The sequence below is a fragment of the Vespa crabro genome, chromosome 19 (genome assembly GCF_910589235.1).
Source record: "Vespa crabro chromosome 19, iyVesCrab1.2, whole genome shotgun sequence".
In the NCBI taxonomy this organism is placed as follows: Eukaryota; Metazoa; Arthropoda; class Insecta; order Hymenoptera; family Vespidae; genus Vespa; species Vespa crabro.
This window is the reverse complement of record NC_060973.1, coordinates 2262426-2270000: the sequence shown is the minus strand read 5'-3', so window position 1 is coordinate 2270000 and position 7575 is coordinate 2262426. Positions and strand designations below refer to the sequence as shown.

The following is a 7575-nucleotide window of genomic DNA, read 5'->3' as shown; positions in this document are numbered from 1 at the left end:
AAGCAATGATCGAACGTTCGATACGGGAAAGGTATGTTAAATAATTATCGATTATAAGTGGATTATCTGGCTCGTCGAGCTTAGGTCGTCAGGTTTTGGCCGAGTGCAAGTATCTATCCCATTAACGGGCTCTGTTAATTCGATTTATTTGACGTTAGGTCGGCTAATTTGTCCTATACAGTCGAGAGAGAGAGAGAGAGAGAGAGAAAGAGAGAGAGAGAGAGAGAAAGATAGACTTACACACACATACACATACATAAATAGAGAGAGGAAGAGAAAGAGAGATAGAGAGAGAGAGAGACAGAAGGGTAGTGAGATAGATAGATAGAAAGAGAGAGAAAGAGAGAGTGAGAGAGAATAGACTGGATTAAAACAGAGCACCTATCTCACGCGTTTCGAGAAGAGTTATCTCGCTAAGCTATGGATCGAAATTCGCTTGTGTTGTTTTCGTAAAATGAACACAGAAGAGAGAGAGAGAGAGAGAGAGAGAGAGAGAGAGAGAGAGAGAGAGAGAGAGACAGAGAGAGAAATTGAGGTAGAACAAGGTCAAAGCGGAAAAGCTCTGAACACTTTACTTTGAAATTACTCGGATATTAGAGTGATCATAATTTTTAATAGAAACGACTGTCTTAAGTAATCTCTTTTTCTCTCTATCTTTCTACCTTCCTTTCTTCCTTATTCTTTATCTTTAGATATTCTCGTAGAACATAATCTTACGATTTTGTAGCATCTTAGCCTGTTAGATCGAGGCACGTATTTGGTAACAGCTTGAACCGTTACGAGATATTCTCCTTAAGCAATAATCTCGCTTGCAGATCTTTAAAGCGAATCCTCTTGGTTTCGAACGTGCTCAAGTTCCTTCCTCTACCTACCTACCTACCTACCTACCTACCTACCTACCTACCTACCTACCTATCTATCTACCTATAAAATGTTACTAAACAAAAATGGACAGATGACATTACAATAATTTATAAAAGGAAAAAGAAAAGAAAATAATAAAATCTATCTATCTATCTATCGAGAAAGAGAGACAGAATATATATATATATATATATATATATATATATATATATATATATATATATAAAGAAGAAAATTTTATATAAGATAAAGGAAATGAAAGATTTCGTCTCGGAGAAATGTTTTTACGCCTGTCGAATTATCCGATAACGAGAACGCGTTAAAGTTTCTATCTACGTTACTGTACGTTCGGAAAGGTGGACGATGTTAGAGAGGGAGGGACAGAGAGAGAGAGAGAGAGAGAGAGAGAGAGAGAGAGAGAGAGAGAGAGAGAGAGAGAGAGAGAGAGAGAGAGAGAGAGAGAAAGAAAGATAGAGTCGAAGGAAACTTTCCAATGTAATTTCAAACACGAACGAAATGGAATTCGGGAAGAACGTCGTGTTCGCGGTTGTATATCCCGGACAGAGCACGTCGAGTTTCCTTTTTAAAGGAAAAATCGTCGAGAAGGAAAACGTCGTGCCACCGCCGAGAAAATATTTGTCCGTTCTCTCGAAAAACTGGGTACCTCGAAAAATTCCAACAGCATTGTCTCTCCCTCGTAGTGCTCTGTCCTTTTTCCTTATGTTTTCCATACAAATTCGTTCGCATTGTTTCGAAGTATAGAGCGTGTAATAAACTCGACTAGAACGACGACTACCATGATATCGTGCAAGCTTATTCCTATCTATCTCTTTTATCTTCGATCGAATCGAATTTTATCAAAGGACAATATCACGAAAATATTTTTCTATTTTTCTCTTGGAATATAGCAATTTAAAAAATAAACTTATACTCTAATCTCAATTACTTTATTTAATTTCTATATGCATTATTTTACTTCTTTAGAAATATTTCAAAATAGACAATCGCTCTTTAATAAAAAGATCTAATTATTTATAATAATTACATTCCTTCGATGAACATTATTATTGCGTTGATATGAATATTTCAAATACATATAATAATTTCGAAATTACTCTCTCTCTCTCTCTCTCTCTCTCTCTCTCTCGCTATGTCGTATTGGAAACTATTTCTCGCTTCGCTTTAGAATACGATAGAATAGAATACCTTAAACCAGGATCTCGATATTTTTTTTTTCTAGTTTCTAAACACACTCCATTTCTCTATTCTCCCTTCATCTTTGAAACTGTTTCTCTTTGCATCATAGAATGCATTAGAATAGAATAATTTAAATCAAGATCTAAATTCTTTGTTTAATTTCAAAAGATAAGATTTATTTCAATCTTAATTAAAAGTTAATTGTCACACTTGGATGGTACTTTAATTACTATAGTAATTACGCCTTCTCTCTCTCTCTCTCTCTCTCTCTCTCTCTCTCTCTCTCTCTCTCTCTCTCTCTCTTGATGTATTTCAAAATTAAAATAATGACAATCTCGATTTATACGAATACGAAGGAAAATCCTTTTGATAAAATCGATCAGAACGTTAAAAGGATATTTAACGTTACTATTATGTGTTAAATAATATGCGTACGTGTACGTGTACATGTATATGTATCCATTTACCTGAATAAAAGAGGAAATTTATCAACGACAAATTTTAATAAGAGATATTGATTCTAAGCTCCTGCTTGTTTTCCATTCGACGTTCGAAGCTAAACTTCGAAGTCCTGACGAATAGACGAAGTTAAATTCGTTTATCATAAACAAAGCGTATACAATGATTGACGCGAAGCTAAACCATTCGAAATAGTCTTTTGATATTGGAGAAAAAAACATTATGAAAGTAAACGAAGGATACACGAAGTTAATTTTAATTGAATCATCGTATCAATCGATTCATTGTATCTGATTAAAGTTTTTTCTTTTCTTTATTCATTCATTCTTTTCTTTCTTTTAATTCACGATTAATTTCTTTTAATCAACGATTCTTCTTTACTTTTTTTTTTTTTTTTTTTTTTTTTTTTTTTTTTTTTTTGTTTTTTTTTTAATGATTATACATATAAATTATCATTCGTTGAATATTATCAGAGAGTTTAGAAAAGATATGGGACAAAGAGGAAACGAAATTAAAAAGGAAAGAAAAATAAAAAGGAAAAAAAGAAAAATAGAAAAGAAAAATTAATATTAACAAATAAACAAAAATGACAAAATAAAAAAAAAAAAAAGGGATAAAGATAACGATGAGCTTTTCGAGCAAAGTTAGTGGTATATTAAAATCATAGGGTAAGTTCTAAAGGAGAGCCATCTTTTCAGGCTTATTAATTAAGAGAGAAGGAAGCTCTTTTCAAGCGGGCCACTTCCTCAGTTATAAAACAACATCTTAGCGGTCTCTCTCTCTCTCTCTCTCTCTCTCTCTCTCTCTCTCTATCTTTCTCTCTTTTTCTCTCTTTTTCTCTCTCACCGTTTCTCTCTTACTTTAACCCGAAACTTCTTTCGATGGTTTACGCCGAGTTTCGTTGTGGTTTTCATCAGATAGCTCGGTATTCGTAATCTTATAAGTAAATTACTGGGAGCCTTCTTCTCAATTTCTCTGTTTTTTTCTTCTTCTTTCCTTTTTAACTTAACGCTTTAAAAAATTTCACCCTTCAAGCCACTCTTCTCTCTCTCTCCCTCACCCTCTTCTCTAAAAAGAATATTATTGATTTACTGCTCGTGCTTATCACGGGAGTTCAATTAATAAATGTATAATTCAAAACAGTGAACATCACTCGAGGATTGATATGTTTTTTTGAAATCTCTCGTTAAAAAAGAAAAAAGAAAAAAAAGAAAAAGATAAAATAAATAAAAAAAAAAATAAAAAATAAAAAAAAAAGATAAAAAAATAAAAAAAAAATAAATAAAAAAGAAAGAAAGTCGAAACATAAAAAAGAATAAAAAGTGAAATGAAAGTAAAATAAATGGTTTCGCGCGTCGAACGGAAAAAGAAGAGATATTTAATTTTAAATATTAAAAGAGATAATAATAATTATAATGGATACCTTCAAAGAAAGAATATTTGCAATATTTAATATAAATACAAACGAGACCCTTTGCGATTTATCTTTTCTCGATAATTTTTTTCTACTTCTCTCTCTCTTTCTCTCTCTCTCTCTCTCTCTCTCTCTCTCTCTCTCTCTCTCTCTTCTCCTTTTCGACGAAATCTCTAAAATCTTCGATTTCTATGCTCGTAAAAATTGATGTAGGTATCGAACGAGACAGAGGAAGGCCATGATCACACGTCGTTACCTGCCTGTTATGGCCTGGATCTGGATTGCTACTATACCACCCTCGTTCCGATCAATTAATCATTGTCAACGGCGATTCGTTTCCTGTTCCCGCCCTGAGCACTAAATTCAACGCAGGTACTGTCAATGAAAAGCGAATTGACGACCGGTGGTGTAACTTTGACTCACGAGTTCTGTCGAGAGCCAGCTTGATATACTATATACCGGGGTGATATCGTTAAAAAGAATTATATGTGTGAACTCATCGATTTTTACAATATTTTTTTCTATTACTTTTTTTTCCTTATTTTTTTTTTTTTCTTTTTTTTTCTGTTTTTTTTTTTTTTTCTTTTTCTTTTTCTTTTTTTTTTTTTTTTATTAACACAAAAAAGATGATCTCCGCGATTTGCTAAAACAAAGGGGGAAAAAAAAAATAATTAAGGAAGAGAGAGAGAGAGAGAGAGAGGGAGAGGGAGAGAGAGAGAAAAAAAAATATAATGAGGGAGAATTTTTCTTTTAAAAAGAAGAAGAAGAAAGAAAGAAAAAAAAAGAGATCTTTGGAACATGGTCGTTACATTCGATATCATTTGTACGAGAGAACTTCTCTTAATTTTATTAGAAAGGACGAGATTATAAAGTTAGAAAAGGGAAGATTTCAATTGAAAAACTTTTCATAGAATCATATTCTTTACGTCGCTTAATGTTCTTAGTTCGCAAATAAGATTCGATCTAACACAATCCTTTTACCAAGTTACCGATCGATCGATTCGATAAGAATAGAAATAGAAAAGGGCCCCGATCGAACTGATGCGATCTTTTTCCCAGGACAAAATCTCAGGTTAATGGGATTTCGAGAATTCCAAAGATCCCTGACGTTCGTGGAAACACGAAACTTTTAGCTTTTATCGTTGAACGGACGTAGAACAAACCTATCGAGAATGTCGTCGAATTCGCAAAATCAGAAATACGAACTAAAGAAATTTCAAGTATTTCTAATCTTATGAATGAATAGCTCTCCCCCTCCCTCGACCCTCCCCCTTACCCCACGTGTATTCTCTTGATATATAAAAAAAAAAAAAAGATCGAGCTTTGTGTCGTCTGCAATTAATTTGCGAAAAGAACGGAAAAAAGAAAAAAAGAAACAAACACAAGAAAGAAAGAAAGAAAAAAGTAAAAGGAAAAAAAAAAAAAAAAAGAGAGAATCCACAAAATAAATACGTTTACATTTATATATAAATATATATACGAGACATTAAAAGAAACACGATCGCTTTGATTCGGCACGCTGGCAAGACTTACAGTTTGAAAAAGTATTCGATGATGGCTCGTAAAAATTGATACGCCGACACCAGAGGCGGTTAACCGGACGTGAATGCAAATAAGATCGATCGATCGATCGATCGATCGTAAATTTTGTGAACAGCCACACGACGTAGAATCCATAGGAAATATTACGAATTTTTTCACATCCCTGTTAAGCCGCCCTCTCCTCTTTCTCTTCCTCTTCTACATTTTCCTCACCACCATCGCCATTACCATTGCCATCACCATCGCCATCGCCATCGCCATCGCCATCGCCGCTACACCGCCACCACTACCATTAGCATCGCCAACACCATCACTACCACCGACCACCCTAGGCATTCATTTCTCTATGTCAAAACGCACCGGACCCATTCGAGAATGACAAAAATTTTATCGTCCACATTTCGTACACGCACGCAAATTTATATATTCTCACCTAACCGATTTTTCCTCGGTTTCAAACCTACTCGCCGATTTTTTTTTCTTTTTAGTCTCTCTCTCTCCCTCTCTTTCTTTCTCCGTCTGTCTGCCTGTCTTTCACTGCCTTTCTCTTTTTCTCTCTGTTTCTCTAGTTGTTGTTTCTTTTTTCTTTTTCTTTGTTTTTTTTTTTTTGTTTTTTTGTTTTTTTTTCTTTTTTTTTCACAAGGGTCGGTCGTCCGTCGGTACAGTGACCATTTCGCTAGCTCTTTTTACGTTAACAAGACTGTCCGGAAAGCGGCCGTCGGTTATTTATAGGCGGACGTACGTAAACGTACAAAAGTGTAACGTTCTCTCTTTCGTTTAACCGGGAAATGATCCTTTCAGGTATACGAGCGTATTCCTCTGTTCTCTCTCTCTCTCTCTCTCTCTCTCCCCCCCCCCCCTTGTAATGTTAACAAAAATGAAGTTAAAAATACACGACAAGCAATTATTTTTATGATGTACGTTTATAAAGTAACAAGATTAGAGAAAACTTTAGGAATATAAATATTATATTATGTTGAATTATTAACATGAAATAATTGTATCACGTGAGTAAATAGAGAAAATTTATAGAAATTTGTTTCGGCGAATTTCTAAAAAGAATTACGAGAATACGGTGAAAAGAAAGAAACGATTGAGTGTAAAACGTAGGAAAAGTGTATCGTCGTAGAGGAAATTTGTTTTAATCCGATACTCTGTCAGACGTCTCACGGTTTACACGATACCGGTAATCCCGTAGAAAGTTTTCGTAGATAGGAGCTTGTAAAGAGACAAGCCCTAATTTGTAAACGACAAAAGGACATAACAACGGCAGAAAATGCGCTAGTAGTCCGATATGGTACAACTCCGCGTTGTTTCGTTCACAAGAATCTTCCGACAAAACTTTTCCTCGAATGTCTTATCCGTTTGTTGTTTCCACTCCTATCCATGCTATTCTTTTAGACACTTTTTCCAACTCGAACTCCTGTCGCTTGTTTCCGATAAGAAAGTCGAATTTTTATCTGTCTTTAAGAACATTATATATCCATGATTATATTTTATGACGAATTCAAACTTGGATTTTAAGTAATTAAACTCGACCCGATAGAATGTCGTATTATTAATTTTATTTTTAGCAAGTGAATATTTAAAAAAAAAAAAAGAAACAAAAAAAAAAAAGAAATGTTTGAAACATGTCCCCGGAGATAAGCCACATTTATATGTATAAGTAATCCCGGAAAGTAGGCTACCTTATATGCAAATAGAGCCCCTGAAAGTATTCTATATTGTACGTATAAAGAAGAGAACCCCCTGTATGTAGACAAACTTGTATACATTTTTTGTAAAGTCTATTTTATAAGATATATAATATATAAATTATTACGACACTTTATTCGTTTGTTTTGATTAACAATAAAATAGTTAATAATTTTAATTGAAGCAAATATCGCTAGATCGTAAAGCAGTTTAGTATCTATCTTCCAAATCGATCGTACACGTCCCACTAACGCGAAGTTATTTCCCATCTAATAAACTTCCCCGATTGCATCTCGTAATAGAATCGATGCTAATTTATAGCTATATATTAATAGAACGAGATAGAGAGGAGAAGGAGAGGAGAGAGAGATAGATAGAAATAGAGAGAGAGAGAGAGAGAGAGA

The 7575-nt window shown here is 34.0% G+C and overlaps 1 long non-coding RNA gene across 15 annotated transcripts in view; it reads right to left on the bottom strand.

Annotated features, from left to right (window-relative positions):
* Positions 1 to 7575, bottom strand: part of LOC124430658 — a 36848-nt gene that overhangs the window by 13202 nt on the left and 16071 nt on the right. The gene's annotated exons all lie outside the window — the stretch shown is intronic.